At 37.7% G+C, this 20,761-nt stretch overlaps 1 protein-coding gene across 12 annotated transcripts in view; it reads left to right on the forward strand.

The window, feature by feature from the left end:
* Window positions 1–20,761, forward strand: part of robo2 (roundabout, axon guidance receptor, homolog 2 (Drosophila)) — a 381,767-nt gene that overhangs the window by 219,858 nt on the left and 141,148 nt on the right. The gene's annotated exons all lie outside the window — the stretch shown is intronic.

Below are 20,761 nucleotides of genomic sequence, written 5' to 3' on the forward strand. Positions count from 1 at the left end.
TCATACATTTAGTACCCTTGGCGATTTTTAAAGAACCGTGGTGAGAAAGGCGAGCTTCTTCGACTGTCTGAAACTGTAGCTCACCACACATATACACATGAAAGTGTGCATGCACAGAAAAAGATAGCTAACTGGGGATGAGCACGCAGGATGCGCTTACATAAACATATCACCAGAATGATTGACAATTAGGAGAACCATTTTTATTTTGATGATCCACTTGGAAAAAGAACATCCTCCACTATACCTTAAAGCTAGACAAAAGGAACATGTTTTCATTCAACCTTTTTTGGTTTAAAAAATAGACATAAAACGTCCTATTTGTGCATCCATAGAAATGTCCCGTATTGTTCAATCTCTTCAAACCTTGAACACAGTATCTTTGGTGATAATGCATCCTAAACCTAACCTTTATTTGTTGGGTTTATATTTATTAATACTATATTTAGCAGCATGTAGAATTTTTTTTAATAAGTTGTTATTGTATATGGGAATCATCACATCCTTCAAATGCACTGTGAAAGCTTTTCTGCTTCATAAATAACATTTTATGCATTGTTTTTAGAAGGTCAGATGTGATAGGAGACCCATTTAGTGGTGGCCTGAGGACACAATATTCCAGCTCGAGTGTGACTACATTTCTCTGGACAAAGCAAATAATATTATCTACGACTCCTGCGGTGATATTTAATCTGTACCTGAACCCAAAGAAAGCGGACATGTATTAGTGTTCAGAAGAGAGGGTGGAACACACCTCAGTGCACCAGGATTAGCTTGTGGGGCCATGCGGGCAACCTACTGTTTTCTGCATCATTTCCAACTGGGTGTTTTCAAAGGAGATTAGGACAAGGCCAGATTGTTTAGTAATTGGTGGAGAAGAGGCCACGGCTCCCCATGATCCCATCACACTCTTCACACTTCACTGGAACTCCCCTGAGAGCAATGGGATAGATATACGAATAGGGTTTATGTGTATGCCCCTAAAAAAAAAAAAAAAAAACATCTATTTAACTATTAAAACTTAATATTTCAGATGGTCATGTAGAAATATACCAGATGTCTAGCAGATGTTCTCAGATTTCCTTTTTTTTTAAACTAAAATAACTAAAATCTGGATTGTTGGTTGTTACATTTTAAGTAAATGCCAAATATTGATGGTGAAGGGCTCTTTCTTTGTGCCTTTCCAGGGAGTCAGGCCTTGGTATGCATTCATTTCTCAGATCGCCCCTGTTGGATTTCTCTTTTTCTCTTTCCTCCTTTTGATGTCAGACAGATACATTCTGCCTGGCTGCGCTTTCGTCAGAGAAAAACTCAGCAGCAGGTCATGCAAGGTTGTGTGAAATAAGGGACGTAGTGAAAGTAAGAGAGAGATACATCATAAGAGACTTTATGGCTAAAAAATAAAAATAAAAACATATTCCTACTTTGAATATTTTTGCCAAAAATCACATATATTTGATTAAAGGTATAGTGTAGGATGTTCTTTTTCCAGGTGGATCATCAAAATAAGTGGTCCTTCTAAATGTCAATCATTCTGCTGATATGTTTACTTAAGGCCGTCCTATTCGCTTGTAACCATTTTCACTTACCGGTGGTGAGTCTGACATAGTGGAAAAATAGCAAATCTTCTTTTGGAAAGTAAGCTTGTAAGAGTGAAGCAAACAGCAACTTTTAAAAGAGCATGCACAACGAGAAACAGGCTTGTGCACGCTCTCGCACGGGTTTATTAGCCGTTCCCTATCAGGAGCAGGTACCGGGTTGTGCATGTTAATTTTATTTTTTGTAGACACTGATATTGTCTATTTTAGGCTCCTTATCTGGTCCTTACCTAGCCTTTCTAGCTAACCCATGTCACCTCCCTTTCTGTACGTTATATATTTGCTTAGTGGTTAAAAAGATATTAAATTGTATTTTCAGGGATGAGAGTTTTAACTATTGATGACTGAAATTTTCTCTCTTCCTTCCTTCCTTCCTTCCTTCCTTCCTTCCTTCCTTCCTTCCTTCCTTCCTTCCTTCCTTCCTTCCTTCCTTCCTTCCTTCCTTCCTTCCTTCCTTCCTTCCTTCCTTCCATCCATCCATCCATCCATCCATCCATCCATCCATCCATCCATCCATCCATCCATCCATCCATCCATCCATCCATCCATCCATCCATCCATCCATGTAAACTGTGCTGTTGTCACTATTCAGTAGTCCCAGTAGTAAATGATTGGCTGTCAGGGCTCCTCTGCTCTGACAGGCCTATTGACAGAGGCTGTACACATGAGTGTTGTATGTGTAAAAAGGAGGATGCATGGAGGAGAGGGACCGGGGATGTTTAAGGGAGTTCAGCTTTGTCAGTCTCTCAGTGGCAAGTCTTGCAGGTTTTGACACATGGTCATGTTCCTTCAATTTATATAACAATGGCACCCAAATGTATTTTTTCCCCATAGCGTGTGTGGCACTTTGCATGATTCTTAACAAGAGCATTTAATATACCATGAGCATACACAAATGTATTTACTTATTGGTTTTAAAAGTGCCAGCACCAAAACGTAATGTGTGTCATTCTGTTTATATTCTTTTTTCTATTTCTTCTGGTTGAACAGTACCTTTAAATTACTGTATCTCTTGTGGTTGCTGTAGTCTACTGATCAGCACAGCTTAACTGATAAGTAACCTTTGCTTTTTACTTAAGTGGTATTTTTGTACAGTTAAAACTAGACAATTAGAGGACATTGTACATGCAGGGAAGCTTAATGTTTGACTGATTTATCGCTATCACCTACACCCCCACTAAGACTTCTTCCAATCTGACATACAGACCTCTATGGACCTGTTTCCCCAGCAGCAATGGTCAATAAATCTCTACATGATCCAGCACTTCAAAAGCAACCACTCTCCATCCCTGGCCAAGCCAGCAGCCTTATGAATAGCAATTAACATCTACCAAAAACAGCAGAAACCTTTAATAACAGCACTCTGTCATATGTTTGAGGAGCATTTGCATTAAAGATTTCTTGGACCTCTTTAGTCTTTCTCTCTGATGCCTTTTTTTTTTTTACTGCTTTGACCAGCCTCCTACTGTTATCAATACAATATTTGATTAAAATGCTTTGATATTTTGATAGTATTTTACATACACTGTGATAACGTTAATATAAAAAACAGTCAAACAAGTTATTGGTGGAATTGTTGAATTACTGACTATTACTTATAATCTCTATTTCTAGAACATTAAAAGTACAAAAATCATCATCTGTTATAGAACTGGAGATACATAGAGACCATTTCATAAACTATATGCCTGTTTCTTTACTTCCACAGTTTTCCAAGATTTAAAAAATAAAGCTCTTTATTATGAGACAGGAAAACTCATTGATAAACACAAACAGCTTACTGAAAGACAGAATAAATTTCAATAACATAGATCCACAACTTTTCTGTTTGTAGATACAAAAAAGCATCTCACACATTTGATCACAATATGTATAGCGCATAGTAATAGTGCATTATGGTGTGTTTGTGTGCATAGAAAGTGGGGGGTGTCTTATATGCTCTAAAAAACATTAAAACATTTACATTTCATTAAAGTATAAAAGTGTAAAATAAACTTATTGTTAATTAAAAAAATTGTCAACTATTTTGAAACAAGGTCAGATTTACCTTAATATCGTCCCTGTGGTATAAGCATTTTTCGAAGAAAGATCAGAGAGAACACTAAGGTTTTGAGCAGCTGCAGTGGAAGCATCATGACTCTGCCTATAGCTGATAACTCTACAGGTTCAGGTTGTATGAAGGAGGATGGAGGAAACCACCCATATTTAGCCCTTCTAAATAGGTTGCTACACTAAACAAACGCATCATTGTCCTGCATTTATAACTTGTTAAAATTCACTGTATGGGAACACTGCAATTGCTTGGAGGAAATAGTTGATCCAAACTGTGTTTGGACAGCGGCGGGCCAATGGAAGCAATATAGCTCATATTGGCGCAGGTTAGATATAAAGTTAATCTTAAAATGGAGAAGCTACCTTTATTAATTAAAGATTAGTGTGGAAAATACCACTGTGTTGCTGAGGTAGAGATACATGCACATTACAGCCAAGTGATTTTTCTTTTGATATAGGAATAAACAAATTCAGGATAGAAGTCCCCAATGCATGTATCATGCACACATACATGTATTCAATATTTCATTCATTCAAGCACATCCCTTGTGTGGTTATATAAAATTGTTGATTTTGTGAGAAAATGCTTTTTTTCTGCAGGAATTAATTATTATTTTACAAAAATATGTCTTGTAACGTTGCTGATGTTTTGCTTTGTCTCTCCCCTCTGCTTTTTTTATGCTGGCTCCATGATACCATCCTTTTCAAAATCTCTTCAGGTGAGTATTAGTGTATTATTTTTTTTGGACAAAGCAATTAAAGCGATAACTGTTAAGCATTTCCCCAAATAGCCTGAGATGATATTTGAATGTTTTCTAAGAGAATAGATGAAAAAACAGAACCACATAACAATATGGAAGAACACACTACTCAGTTTAATCAACTCTCATTAAAGCTCTCTGTAGAAACAGAAAGAATTTTTCCCTGAAGACTTAGCTTGGAAACTGATTTTTGTTTTTCTTGAAGGATCCCATAAAGAATGCCTTCAGCATGTAAGCTCCATTCTGCATTGTGAATCTGTCATGACGTGAAATAAACAACCGGAGATTTAGACCTTTTTCCCCCCTAGGAGAGCCCTCCTTGCTTTCTTTTCTAGTTCCTCCAACTTTGCTCATCTGCCTCTTGTTTTGTTCTGCCCTCTGTTTCTTCTTTGTCTCTTGTCTTGCCTACAGCCTTTAATTTCTAACCCATCATTTTTTTTTTTTTCAAATTCTTCTTTCTTACGCATCCACATTGCTTTCTCTTCATCCAACCCTCGATTCATACCCCGTCTCCATATGCTGTGCTTGGGCTCATTTACATGACTGGAGGAAAGGAAAAGATAGTAGAGGGTACTTTGAATTATACATGCAGCAACTGTAGAGCACCAATCCATTTGGGACCCACCAGATGCTTGCCCTCCAGATTCACCACTTTGTGTTGGTTGCATCTCTTTACATGCACTCTGTTTTATTTATTTATTTATTTTCCTTTGCAGTGTTTATTCTCATTAGTAACCATTCATAAAAACATCATTGGAGAATATTGCAACTTTTCCGATATTTCAATCACCAGCTTTGCACAACGTTGAGCAGACCTTGCTGTATTTTCAATCCAAAAACTCCCCTCATTCATGCTTATTATAGGCAAGAACACATCATTTCTTATGAATCCTGAGGATAGTACCTCATATTTCTCAAGTGAATGCAACTGGGGAACCTTCCCACTCTCACGGAGGTGAATGTTAGGAGTATGTGTGTTGCTGACGGGCAGATTTACATGCTCTAATGATGAGGGATCAGGGTGAGGACAGGGGCTGTCAGCAACCCTAATGAGACAGGCCCTACCTGTAGCCTGGGGCCGGGGTAAAGATCTGGAGAGGAGTATGGAAGGGAGCAGCTGTGGGGATTGCCTATCCAGGTTTTAAGGGGTGGAGGGCTAGGTGACAGAGCTTAGCATCTGTCTTCGGTAACTCTGGCCTCATCATTAATTCACATCACCTGCTGTAAATTCCTCTGTATGTGGATGAAAGAATGTTGTCTCTGGTCCGCTGAGAAGGACCATTGATTATGGATGCATTACACCTAAAGGATGGAAGGTGTTTCACTTAAAGATACAGTTTCATTTTGCTCTCAAACTAAATAACAGATTTAGAATCAAGCTATGGCAGCATAATGATTAAAAACTTTGTTCAGACAAAAATAAAAAAAATAAAAACAATGAAATTACTTCAAGGGTGTATTTACATTTGCCATGTTTAGTCCAATCTAAATAGACCAGAATGTGTCTCCACCTTGGTCCTGACCTTTTGTTAAGATGGCAACTGCCCTTATTTAATCCCTGGTATATATCAAACAACTGAGAGAAGGGGCAGTTAAAGTAAGCCTCTAAAAGTTAAAAATTTGTATTTAATAATTTAATTTGAGCGTTTGTTATCTTTTTATTTTTAACTTGTTTATAACACCTGAAGATACTTTAATAAACTGCACTATAAATAATATTAATTGTTGATATTTACTAAATAATAATGATGATTATTACCTCGACTTCTTTCTGTAAAGCCTGCTAATAGTACACTCATTTTACAAATTGTAATAGGGAAGGACTGAAACAGTTTGCACACCTTATCCTTAGTACTTCTTATCAACATTTCTTAAATATCTGGCCTTTATAGTTTCGTTTATGGGTTACATTAGGATAGAACAAAAGATGGAAAGACAGATTGTTGACTCTTCTGGACATTTCAATTCTGGGGGAAACTTAAAACCTCAAGCTCTCATTCTAGCTGTCTTTTCTTTCGAGATTGTCCCTCCATGTTTTTTTTAATGAAAGCATATATGTGGACAGTTCCAGCGCTCACTGCATGGATGGTCCGTTTCATCACTGAAAATGGCTAATGATTAATTACACAGAGAAAAAGTGTTGGGAGTAAGAAGGGGTTTCTGGTTTCCTGTTGGAGTTACTTCTACAATCTAACCTTGAATAAATTGGACAGACGGACGGCTGGAATTAAGTTTTAAATGTATTTTAAACACTGTTGATTCATTTCCTCTACTTTTGGTGAAGGTATTTCCCCTAAGATTGTGAAAAAGGCATCATGCTAGGGATTAACTGAGCTTTATCTTAAGCCTCTAAAGATGCCTGTAGACCTGAGCTTTACTAGCACCTGAGGGACTTTATAATGTTCTCAGCTTTGCATTATTGTTAGGGGCTGGTGTAACATCCCACCTATTTTTTCACTTCAGAGCTTCAAGTCTGATGTGTTCAAACTAAAAAGGGCACCTGACGTCCAGAATGGTCACTTCTCTAGATAAACTCTACTAAGCATTTTTCAGGAAACGTTCTATGTGAGATTTAGTTTTATTAATTAAATAATCTGAGGTTTCTACTTTTTATAAGAGGATTCAGGACATCCTTGACTGGTCATCCAAAGTCTGTCAAATGCCAATAGTGAAACACTTGACAATAAACAGTGCATTAATGCAAGATATTGACATGACCTCTGACATCAGAAACATCCCCAGGGCACGACCTGGCTTTATGGAGACCTCCCGTGACACAAAACGCTGCTCTCTGTCCATGCGATTTCCAGAATGATGTTAAACCCAATGATAATTCAGCTAATGAGGGAGAATAGATGGGCAGAATTAACCCACTTTAGCACCGTACTGTATACCTGTCAGTCTTGCTTTACATCAGCTGCAGGAAAATACTGATAGAGAGCCTTACAACACAGCCCATATTTAGGCTATTTATAGCAACAAACATTAATGCAATTTATTTGGGTTTTAAATGAAATACCAAAGGGAAAGGAGTATATGGTTTTAAAAATTCACATAATGTCAAAAAGATATGATATAGAGACCTATTCCTCTTTTCTTTTGTATATATACATATATATATATATATATATATATATATATATATATATATATATATATATATATATATATATATATATATATATATATATCTCCCTAGCACAATGCCCTTTTCACAATCTTTGGAGACCAAAAGTAGAGGAAATGATTCAACAATTTTTATCTAAATTTCAATATCTGTGTGTGCGTGACCCAGTTTGATGCCCTGAATTTTTCATGCCAATATGGTACTTGACTGTCCCTGCGACCTATAATCTGGAAAATACTGTACCTTTTTTCACTTTAGTTATGAATTGCCCTGCGTTGGTCTATCTCCTACATTAATATTTGACATTTGATCATCAGGAAATAAACGGTTATACTGAAATTGTTTGCTAAACACCAATACATACAATATACTTGGCACTGCTGTACAATATACAAAATGCTGTAGCTTCACCCCTGCGGTGGTCTTAGTCTGAATAAATGTATTTGAGAGACTTTTGCAGCGACCAGCCCAACATTGCCACATGCAGCAGGCAAAGCCCTGTTCATGGATATGTTCTGTAGTCGGCTTTACCACATCAGTAGAAGTGGACTTATCCAGCAACCCTGTCTCCCAGCTCCTCTCCACCCCCTAACCGAGAGACCAAACCCAGGGCTGGCCTCCACAGCTCTAATTATAACGGGAGCTCCACAATCTGTAATTTATAAGTCTAAAACACTGTAATTAGCTACAGCTTTTATAGGGAGTCATAAATAATACCAGGCTATTTTTTTATAATGCTGACTTCTTTGCTTTGCTCTTTCTTGGCCATCTCTGTGTTTCCTTCAGGGTAAAATAGGGAGACCTGGGATAATTATTCAAACCACCCACCTCATACAGGCCTGTAACATCCCACTCATCCAGACAACCTCAAAGGCTTTTGTGACTGGTGCGGGGGATTTTGAGGGGTTACCCACCAACATTACGTCAAAACATCTTGCCAGCGTTAGGGTGTTTCACTCAGTAGTTGGGGGAAGGGAGGTGAAAGGAAGTCTTAATGCACCGTTGGTGTTTCTGGAAATGTTTCTCAGTGTGGTGAGGAATACCTCTGGACTTATCATGATATACTTGACTTTAGCATAGTGATGTAATTAATGACTCAAACAGGAGGACAGAAAACCAAAGAAGGTTGGAAAAATGTTACCATATGGCTGAAGTAAAGACAGATTTCTTTATAAGGCTCTAGGAAAAGTGAAAGGAGACACTAGCACTGCATTTTTCAGGTTGACAGAAAAGAACAAGCTGTATCACCAAATTTTTATGTTGGTTACAAAAAAATAAAAAAAGAGCCTCCGCATTCCCAGGCATTTTATGGACATTTTTCTATTTATCTACAGTTCAAGATTTTCCAACATAGGAGTGTACGGTAAGGGGATTATGGTGTATGTGGTCCATGGTCCCTGCTGCAATCAGCCCTATTGTTTGACAGCTGTTTTCATCCCCGTTTGTTTGGGTGGCGGGTGATTTATGTGGTGGGCTTTACATTCAGTACTGTTAAGGAGTCTCTGACTGTCTGGAAGAGCTAGACTGAATTCCCTTCTCTACCACAACCAGACCTCTAAGTTGATGCATGGTAGATTTACCTGAGGACTAACTATGTGCCATGTGGCACAGTTTGCCTGTCTCTGACTTTTGGCTGAAAGTATGTGAAGACTTATCCACATGCCTAAAGTACACAGTCCAAATTTGTCCCTCACTTTGCCTATTTGTGGACATTAAAGATGGCCAACCATGCCCCCCTTTGGAGCTATGATACCATAGCAGTAGCTTGGAGGACCCCACTGGGTAGAGCACCAGAGTGGGGGAGATAAGGTAGCGGCTGGCCGGTGTCTGAGCCTGAAGTAGGACTATAAACAGTCCTAGTAAGGCTAGATTAAAACTAAATTTTTAAAAGCCACCTACAGATCTTTTATTTTGATTTTAAAAGAAGCTTGTGTCCACTGTAGGATACATCAACATCTATTGTCTGATTGGTCTTTGCGAGGCAAATGTGAACAAATGTTAAGCTTTTTTAACTCAAACAGATTTCACTTCTTCTCAGGTGGGGCGGCGATCCAGCTTCAGTTAATTTTATAACAAAAGACCATTTTTCTGGATAGAATGTCATCCTTACTCTCATTTTGCTTCACAATGTTCCAGAGCCACCTTCTACATATTGATAACATGGAAATCCTTTGCTCTCGCTGTCTGATCAAACCTTTAGATAATTACAAGAATAATAAATTCTTTCATAATTCACTTTACATGTGGTTTACAAATCTTGATTTGCTACAATCAAAAGCGTAAAGAACACCTAGAATAGAGAAGAATTAATCAGAAGGGATTAAGACAAAGTTAGTATAAAAGTCTTCAACAATATGATAAGAATTGTTTGGGTGGCGGGTGATTTATGTGGAACAAAAAGAGTTCTGATACAGGAAAACTGAAAAAATGTGTATCAGTGCAGCCCTGCATTTAAAGGCCAAAGGCTTCCAGGGATATGTATTGCTGGTGTCTGTGGGGCATTGGGGTCTCCCAAGCACATCTACTTCTTGACCTCTTAGCAAGTAGATTGCCCTAAGTGGGGCATTTGCCTCTTTGGATCGTCTTAGAGATAAATATATTTCTAAACTGTGAAAATATTCATTATTTGACAATCAATGACAATTACTTGTCTAAACAGACTTTTGCAACAGTTTCTATGCAATAAACAAAATAAGTGATTTTAGTACTACAGTAGTATAAAATGTGATATAAATTGCAGAACTAAGGCAGCAAACGAGGACAAAGAAAGACACAAGTCATGAGTTTTTAGATGAAAATCAAAATTAATATTTCCCCCCACTTGTTAATATTGTATCACTCTCTCTTGTTCTGTTGCCAAAAAATATTTAAAATATATGGATATAGAGATGTAAAATACTTGCAAATAATGACTCCCAACATTACCATTATCATTCACGAACTCTAAAGACAAGATAACGAAAATCTTCTACAAAAGTAAGATGCATTGTGAGGCACACACATCAGAAAACAAAACAAGGGAAAACAAAGCAAAATGCTTTGGGGAGACAGAGAGGTGAGGAGTAGAATAACAAAACAGGCCACCCTGTGCACAGGGAAGGCTCTCAGCACCCACTCCCTTCAACTCAACTGACAATAGTCCATCTGCTTAGACATGGGTCTTTTAGGCTGCAGAAAAGCCCCCTTGTTTGGATTCAGCCTCCTAGTATCTTTCACTCTCCTCCTCTTCGACCACCCAGACATTGTTGCCACCCCATCTCCCTGCTCTTGCACATAACACCAATGCTGGAGATGATTATAGTCTTTTCTGTCTTAAAGCCCAGCCTGCAGTTTTTTTGGTATCCACTGGAGACAAATCTTACTGATAGCTGAAAGCACGGAGACTCTTTTCTCTTGCTGCCTAAACCCTTCTCTTTAGCAGACTGTATTTGGAATCAATTAATCCCAAGTCTGACTAGAAAGAAGCCTAAGGATATATTTTAGTTGAAACCAGCTTTCTTTCCTCAGAGAAATTCAACACACTATTTAGTTCCAGGTATTTTACAGAGGTAAACAGAATCCAGTCCTCAGTCTGAAAAATAAACCCCGTTTCTCCACTTTTGAAGATGCATATACTAAATCTGCAGACATGTGTATGTCTGCTTGACAATCTAACAGTCTGTTTATTTGTTTGAGAAATACTGTGGCTTTAACCATGAACTGTCCTCGGTGGAGCAGAGAAGCCTCATGAGATGTCGCTCTGGAGTTGTGTGTCCTCCCTCACCGTGCCATGGTCTTTAATGACAATATGGTGGCCCGGCAGTAGCAGCTCCTCTGAGACTGAAAGAGGAGGAGGCAAAGCACAGCAGGGTCTTATTAGCAAAGAAGCTAAAGATGTTTACCAGGCTTTACCGCTCTGTGTTTTTACCCTTATCAGCCACTCCTCGGAGATTAGGTTTTTATTTTTACTCCATCAGAGTGCATACTGCTTATATTAGTTCATCTTTCACACTGCTCTCTTTTTCTTGTTATAAAATTTGATAACTTTGTCCATGGATTGTTACTTAAAATATTTTTGGTGGTTATTATGTGTGATATAATAAAATAAAATAAAATGCCTTTTGTTTTTTGCCATTCAAAAGTATCCAAGTAATGTGACCATAGTTACAACAATTAAAATTTTATGGTTGATTTCCAATGTTAGATTATTCTGTCTTTTAGCTGTTAATGGCAACTTTAGTCAGTTTAAATATCTTCTATTACATAACCAGCTATAAAAAATGTTAGGTCCCTTTAAAAGACCACTGACTTGTTGTTTGCCTGTAAATTCAACATATATTCTGTTTTTTAATTAAAGATATTAATTAATTTGTTAAATTTTTTCCTACGTTTTAGTTTTATATTCCAGTGTTGTGTCTGGGACTTACTCCTACATTGCACAATGGTTAATGAGTGTTTCACTGGTAATATGCCTATACAAAAACTATTTATTTTTCTGCACATGGTCATTGCTTGAACTTTTTAACAACCACTAGTTTACCATTATTTATTATGTATTAGTAGACCATTGCTCTCCCTAAGTCCACCTTTTCCATATTCACATCTATAGATTGGATATGGAAGTATCAGTATTCTTGTTATCTGCTGAAATTCTTGATTTTACACACTTTCACAGTATTATTAATACACAGAAATAGCTTCATTATATCTCCATCTTGATTGTCAAATATTTGAATTCTTTTTAAGGTTTATAAAACTAGCTAAGTTTGAGTCTTCTTTTGTCGGTCACATTTCCCTCACCAAAGAATGTTGTTGATGTGATGCATTCAATGACTGGAAGAAAAAACAACAACTTTAATTTCTAAGCTTCCACGTGTCTAGTCAGTTCTCGGTGCTGGTCGACAAAAAACCTGCATGCTTCCAAAAAAACAGGGTGTCTTCTATTTTTCAACTAGCTTTCAGAGATTCACAACATATTTTTTTATTTTGGACAGGATTGGCAAGTAACCATTGGGCCCAGACTGATTTTTTTGAGGATGATTGAAGTGATTGTATGAGCAAGTCTGTGTTTGTCTGTTCCTGCGAAAGACACAACCTCAAAGCTCTTGATGTGAAGTAGATTTTAATCCTCCCTCTAACTAAGCTGCATGCTCAGGGTATAATTTGAACCCATCCAATCTAAATCTCAGCATGCCTTTTTGTTAAGTGGCATATTGCGGACAGCTTATATCTGTGCATGGCAATTCTTCCCTGATGACATAATATATTGACCCGTTCGTATTCCATGCAGAGGCAGTTGGTGGTGAAAGCACATAATCCAAAAATTGGTGTCAATGAGTGGGGAATATTCTCTTGAAAAACTAAGCTATCTGTCTGGCAGTGATGAGAGTTCTGCATGAGTTGGAAATCAGCTTAGTAGATCCCTGTTGTCTTATTCCTCCCACGGCCTCTTTTGAGGGACTGGCACTGGTTGCAGGATTCATTCTATCCCTTCCTTTTTCTGCTATTTTGTTTACCAGAATCCAGTTTGTTTTGGTGTTTCTTTTTGTTATTATTCTACTGTATATTTGAAAATCATAATAGAGATTAAAATAAGTTCCTTATAGAGTATTATTTATTCCTTGCTATTATAATACATACCAACTTCACAGTGCACATAAAGTCCACTTCGGAAGATTTGTTTGTAACATTTATTGATGATGCAGAGCAATTGAATGCAATTCATTATCAAATTAATCTATACATTTTGCCTATGTCCAAGCTGAGCTTTTGTTTGTAGTGAAAAACAAAAAAAAGGAAAAAGATGTTGATATGCAGGTGCATGGTGAAGTAGGAGACTAGATGATTTATTTGCTGAGGAAATTGCTGTCACAGCTGCCCTGCTCTTCGCTCTTTTCTGGGCGCCCAACGGGCCAATTAGACTGCTTTCTAATCCAAAGTACAGCACCTAACTATGCCACCAGAGATTTGGATCTACACAACACAGAGCAGCTGCTGTCATGCATTCTACAGTTCAGAATCTCACCTATTTTGTCTGTTTAGCATTCTCATTCACCTTCTCTGCCTCTTGATTTCTATGCCCTGCTGTCTCTCCCCCATGGAACTTACTACACTGTGGGCCAGTTAAGTAGCATGGTTGTGTGGTCACCACCGTATGGTCGATGCCATGCTTAGATGATTAGGCCTAATTATGAAGACATTTGTGCTGCACTAATTAATGTGCTTGTTGGGTAGCCTCTGGTCCTCTTTTCTCTCTTTCTCTCAGTTTTCCTCGTACAGTTCTGCACTGATGCCTCACCTGTTCTGCAGCCTGGCATCCACCCTTGCACTGTAGCAGTAACCATATTGTTCTCTTCACAGTATGGCCCCGCTGTTTGCAGTTAGGTGTTGATGGTAAATGTGACTTTACCTTCATCAATAGCAACTGTAAATTAGAGAAGTGACACCTTTTCAGAGCCTTGTTATTAAATGTCAGGCAAAGCTGTGAACATGTCCTATACTATCCTGTCCTCAAGTCCTGTACTTTCTAGGATTGGCATTACTCCCAGAGTGATTCAAATAACTCACTGCAAAGAAATAAGGCAAAATTCCTCATTATAAACTTTATATATTTAAGATAAAGACATATTCTTCAGCAGTACTGATTCACAGGAGGCAAGTATTGAAGTTGCGTAGCATATTCTTGTTCATATTTATTTGAGATTTATTTGAACATGATACAAATATAAAAAAACATACATTACATTACACACCCACCTGCCCACCTTTTAAGATTTTTTTTTACATTAGATAGAATACAATTAAATAAATAAATAAAAAGATAAAGAAGCAGCAGTATTTTGTGTGTATTCCAGACAGTAATTTAACTGCACTACAGTTAACGGTTAGACATGATTGGGAACATTCAGATGGATACTGAGCATGCATCTTCTACGCATAGATTTTTATAAATCTTTAAATAAAAAGTGTGAATGATACAGACATTATTTTATTAAGAGATTTTGAGCTAACAGATTTCTGCCAATATGTATTCCTACCTTTGTATGATTAGGTGTTAAAAGGAAGTTTCCAAAATAACTTTCTTTTTAACGTGTTTGCTGTATCACTCATATAATGCAGCTCTAGAGCATTAAACTGATGATATACATAGACACTAACAACGGCAAAGGCCATTAAAAAGCAAGGCATTGATTAAAGCACTAACATTTCCTAATGCATGGAGTATCTGGAATAAGGTTGCTTATAATTGGTACTGCATATCTGATCATTTAATAAACTGAAGGATTATTCAGAAGAGTATTTGTTTGATAAAGCTTTGAAAAACTACAGTCATGACAGTTCTAGTAAAAACAAAATCAGTCCTTTTAGTCCTTTACTAATGTAAACCCCTTTTAGTACAGAACTGCACTATATTTATCTTGTCATTCAGACAGTGATGTCAAAAAGACACACAACAGAAGGGTCCAAGCACTTTGTTGTTCCCAGTGGCCTTCTCTGACAGTTTTGCCATTAGCAACTGGTGTCAAAGCGAGGGCAAATTGGGGCAGGAAGGAAAAGTCTCCGGGGAGAAGGCAAAGAGCTGAGGTGGCTAAAGATGAAGGGGGGGGGGGTGGTTGTCATATTGCAAGTCATCAAACAAAGCAATGAGATTACTGCCATTCACTGGTTTTAATATCGCAGTTCTGATATTGCTAGAATCCCTGATGCTAAAAAATGCCAACCTAGATTTAAAAGGTTATTAAACTGCTTGCTGGGGAAGAAGAGTAATTTTCAGTGTTCTGTCTTCAAATCTTTTTGGTATCTCTTAATTTTATAACACATTCTGCTTAACTCACCTTGTATTGCAGCATCTAGGTAGAAGAATCTCAGAGAAAAATAATAAATTAACAAAATGCCAATTAATGAGTATCACAACTGCAGACATACATTAACAGCCACTGATCTCATTGAGGGGTCTTTGTACTCACATTTTGGTTGTGGTTTTGATATTGCATTGTGTTGCCTCTGCGTCTTTGTTGTGATCTAAATACGCAGGGTGCCCCCCAATCCCGTTGTTTCCACATGTTGTTGCCAAAGGGGGGCCCTGTAGGAACCGTCCTTTCTAGTGGCAGGTCTTTGATGCTCACAAGAGCAATTAGATGTCATTTTCAAACACATTAGTTCCAGTGTTGACTGGGGACTGCACAAGAGAACTGGTACACAACTTGATGCATGTTGTAGTAAAATCTGGGCTGAAGTCAAAAAAGCTACAACTTCCCTGAGCTCCAATCCCTTATACCCACCGCTTGCCTGTCCCAACTGTGTAATATTTATCCTCAAGCCATTACCCTCCATATACGTATCATGCATATGCAATGACTCTGAAATCCCATCCACCTGCTCTCCTTTCCCACTGCTTCTACATCTCCAAACCCCTTAGGGGTAGAGCAGAACTGACATTCTTGACACCCAACTCCCCACTCGCTCTCCCACCCATCACTATCATCCAATAATCCTGTTCTTTCCAATCATTACTCTTTTCATAAAAGTAAGCTTAGCTATATTTATCAAAAATTAACAACCCAGGAAGAAAATACTTTAAAAACCAATCTGGTTGTTGGAATGGTATGCCATGAATATCTTGGAATATTGAAACACCATCATATATATATTATTTTTAGATGAAGATAGGTCATTCTTGCCATTCAGTGGCTGTTTTAGTCATAGCCATTATGAACCAAGATAGCATTTTAAGCTTAACAGCCAATTTCTATGGTTGAGACTCATATTTTAAATTAACCAATCTTTGAATAATTTCCAATTGTATGATAGAGATTGCATTGATAGTACATCAGAATGTTTTTTTGTTTGTTTGTTTTAAATATAATTAGTTTTATTGTTTTGAAATTCTTACCTTTAGAAATGTCCCCATAGCTTCTCAGGTAATGTACCTCATTAGATGTTCTACATTCAGTAAGCTATCCACACCTATTCCCTTTGCCCCTTTTTAATGTTACGCCCTGTGCATAAACGCAATAAATCTTTTATTTGTTGTTGTTTGTGGGATACCTCTGTAGCTGATCCACTCATTTTCTTACTTTATGTCATCATCCATGTAAATATACACTTAAGAGTTGGTTATGCTTGATGCACGTATGTTCTGAACTAACTGAATAGGGTTGACACAACGTTTGTAGCTTTCATATTCCGTGTGACTTTTTAAGCCTCTAACTAGTATTCTGGCCAACTCCAGGGGCTTAGTACAACAAAAACTGCAAGCTTACAAACCCAGACTAACCAGACTGCGGAAGTAGAAGAAACACTTCTATTTTCTACATTTCAAAGGCTCTTAGTGTTGTACGAAAGTGACATTAATTTCTTACCAAGAGTTTTTCCAAATCTGGTTATTGTGGTGATATTTTCAATTCAATTGAGTTCTGTTTATTTATATGGCGCCAATTCACAACACATGTCATCTCAAAGCACTTTACAGAGGCAACTGAGCCGGACCATACAGCCTAACTGATTCAAAGTTTTCTATCTAAGGAAAACCAGTCGATAGCATCGACTCATAGACTTGAAGGTGATCCCTCACACCAAGCATGCTTGTAGCGACAGTGGAGAGGAAAAACCTTTTAACAGGAAGAAACCCCCAGCAGAACCAGCCTCAGTGTGAGTGGCCATCTGCCGAGGCCGACTGAGGTTCAAGGAGACAGAAGCAGACAGAAAAAGAAGCAGATACAAAAGGCAACATTCAACCAGCTCCACAGACGGCCCCATCCAGGAAACACACAGCCAGGCAGACGAGCTCCGAGCCAGCTCCCATGTCAGAGGATGAAAGAGAGCACACCCAGTCAGTCACAGCCAGAGAAACAGGATTACACTGAAAAACAGGCGAAGCTCAAACATCCACAAACAGAGGTGTTGATGGCAGCAGTACAGCCGACACCCCTCTCCAGGATGGCATCACAGCCAAACAGGAACAGACCATATGAAGCTACTGTGAGTAGAAGCAAAGATAGTATAGCATTAGAGATTTAACTAACAAATTCTGCAAATTCGGAGAAAAGAGAAATATTTTTAACTTAAATCACATTATGTTGCTCATTGTATATATTTGCGATGCCTGTTCAGTATATGTTGATCGCCCAGCATTTTTCTCGTAGTTACAAATTATCCTACAGTAGGTCCATGGAGCACGCCGATTACACTTTAAGTAGGGTGAAAGCTGAAATGTTTCAAACATGTTTCAATGTTTCAATTGAGTCAAGCAGAAATTAATCTTAAGACAAAGTCTCGCCTCCCTCCTACATGTGTAAAGTCTTACTAGATAACTGAACATGTAAAATTGGTTCTCTGAAATGTTTTATTTGTTTGTGAAAACATATGAAAAGTTTCAAAAAATATTGCATTGCGTAGTGTTTGTCGGACATAATGTATTTAATGTGTTCCTTAAACTTTAAACATTTGATTAATCTTTTTTTTTTATTTTGATGCAAAGCTTTCAAAATTCAAACCGTTATCGCAATAAAGCCTCTCTAACACACCCACTTAATATGTAGGATGTCTTAGCACCTGTCTCAGGCAAAATTATTTTAGCAGTCGTAATTGACAATGGCTTTATTCATGGCCGCTTTTATATCCCCAATACACTGAAGTCTATTTGTTTTGTGAGAAGCCAGGTGGTTATGTACTGCAAGTCCAGCTCTTTTGTTGTCTCTCTCATCAGCAGGTTTGTAGTGTGACATGTTGAAGTGCTGCATGCTCATTTAGAAATTTGTTTGCTTCATAAATCATTTGCTCTCTTTCTTTGCAGTAGATGTAGAAAAGAAAGTGGCTGAGTGAGAAAAAGTGCTTTTCAAGCACTCCCAGCTGCTCAGCGTTGCCACTTATATGCAACCCTCCTTACATACAAGTGAGAAGTGAGGCAGAGCAAATTGAACCAATCCATCAAACATGGTACAATTTGTTTAACCTCCCTCTGTCAGATATTTAATGACTCTGTTATTACAAGAAGGGAAAATGCCTCACACATAGTTGTGACTCCTTAAATAGTTTTAGATATGGGAACAGGTATAGGGACGCATGCTGTATGCAGACACTTGGTGTATAATGTGATAGTATCATTAAAGGGAATAAGAGAGTAGCCTACTCAATAGCGCACAATAGCAAAAAGAATGCAGGAGAAAACGCATGCACTTAGAAAAAGAAAAGAATAATAAAAGTCTCCCTGGCAGGCAGCCAAACAGAATGTGAGGGCAGGGTTCAGATGAAAAGGAACAGGATACTTGGGTGTATGCCAGGAAGAGTCACAGTTTTTTATTCCTTCTTCTCCTCCTCCTTTCATTGTCAGTTCTAAGATCTTTTGCTGGAAACTCTCTCGTAGAAGGCACTTAGGTTGTTGAGAAGACAAGCTGGTCCTTTTACTTAATGCTTATTTTTGTTTCCTATGAGTAACACTGTGCATAAGTATGTGTATCTGACACCCGTTTACCACTCAAGCTTTTTTCAGCTTAATATTAACTTTAGCTGTACACGTGAAGTTCACCCAAACACACCTTGAAATTATTTCATTTCCAGAAACAGTTATGATGCTTTCAAACAGTCTTCTGAAGTTTTAAAACCAAAACCAAGAATGAGGTCCTTGGGGAAGTCAGAGTAGAAATGTAACATCCCCTATCCCTCTCTGAAATGCTTCTAGAAATCTGGGTGGAGAGCTTGCTGAAAATTGCTAAGTATCCACCCATGAGCATTAACTCCCATCTGGAAAGTCTTTCCATCCTGTAAAATATATAGTACTTTACAGTTTTTAATGCATATTTATTTATTTATTGTTTTTGTGTGTGTGTGTGTTGTCTTGGTATGTAATGTGAGAAATACAAAAAGATTTCAGAAATTTTTGGTAAAGTTTTAAAAACATTGCACTTTTTTATTCGGTCCAGATGAGTCGATACTTTATAGAACCAATTTTTACTGATTATAAACTGCAAATTACAATTACCTTAGAAATCTGCTAGCTTTGAAAATATAGACTCAATGGCTTTCCTCTTAGCAAAGAGCTTAAGCTCAGTTAGATTAGGAAAGGAGTATCAGGATGATGCATGTATCACAGTGTGGATGGCATATTCAGTGTAATGTGTAAGATTGCTTTTCCAATATAGAGTTTCTGCAAATTCTGTGCAGAAACACCCGAGGCTGAGAATTGAAAAAAGGGCTCTTTCTTCTGCAAGGCAATTGTGCTACAAACTGTGCCACCATGAAGCCCCACTATATAAATCTTAAAATAAATATGTACACAATATAGAGCTATCTTGATACAGCATAGAATTAAGCATGAAGGCACAGAGGCTTTATTCAGACCTACGATATTCACAAAATTCACCTACCTATGGTCTGTCTGTATATGATTAGTTTGATTTGGTCCATTCTGAATTTCCTCTCATGTATTTCTGTTGTGTGTTTTGTTTTTTTGTTTTTTTTTACCTCTGATAAACTTAATCACTGACCCACCTGGTGTGTTTTTGGCCTTTATTATCATCAGTGTTCTAATTACACAAAACAACACGGTTTTAACAAATTAAAAACTTCTTAAGCTTAATGATCCGATTGCATTTTATTTAGGAGTATCATAGTGAACAATTACACATCAGATTTCGACATTATCATTAAAAAACAAAACAAACATTAAAAGCCAGTAGGTTTGTCCTGCTACGTATTTGTTTATAGCAGAACATATGCAATACATTTAGGCTTTGTATTGATTAAAAAAGTAAGGTGAACAACAGCTTAGCTATTATACCTAATTGAGATTAATTAGTTTTTTTTGCATTTCTGTGAATTGTAAAAAAATGGCAGATTGCTTCTTGATGACACAATGTTAGATAGAATACTGTTATTCAATCGTAAGAAACACCCAGGTTTTTTCCCCTGCAGCACTCTCTCATAGCCTGGAGGCTTGTCTGAGTCCTGAGAGGAAAATGCTGACATTGTGAGCTGCTGTATTTCCTCATTATTGCCATCCTCATCTCAGAGCTATCAGAAGCTACCTGGTGGTGACATGAGGAAATTGGACTGACTGCATTCCCACTGCTGTGCCCTGACTTGAAATTTTGTCAGCGGACCATCAACATCATTAGTGCTTATAGAAACAATTGCAATTGCACCTCAACTTGAGGCAGGAGTGTAACATGTGGATTAGGTTTGTTTAACTAAGACGGCACGCAGTGTATTCTTTCTTTCAGTTGAAGGTGATTTGAGAGGGTTCC

The sequence above is a fragment of the Cyprinodon tularosa genome, unplaced genomic scaffold (genome assembly GCF_016077235.1).
Source record: "Cyprinodon tularosa strain WSP-4 unplaced genomic scaffold, ASM1607723v1 ctg305, whole genome shotgun sequence".
Lineage (NCBI taxonomy): Eukaryota > Metazoa > Chordata > Actinopteri > Cyprinodontiformes > Cyprinodontidae > Cyprinodon > Cyprinodon tularosa.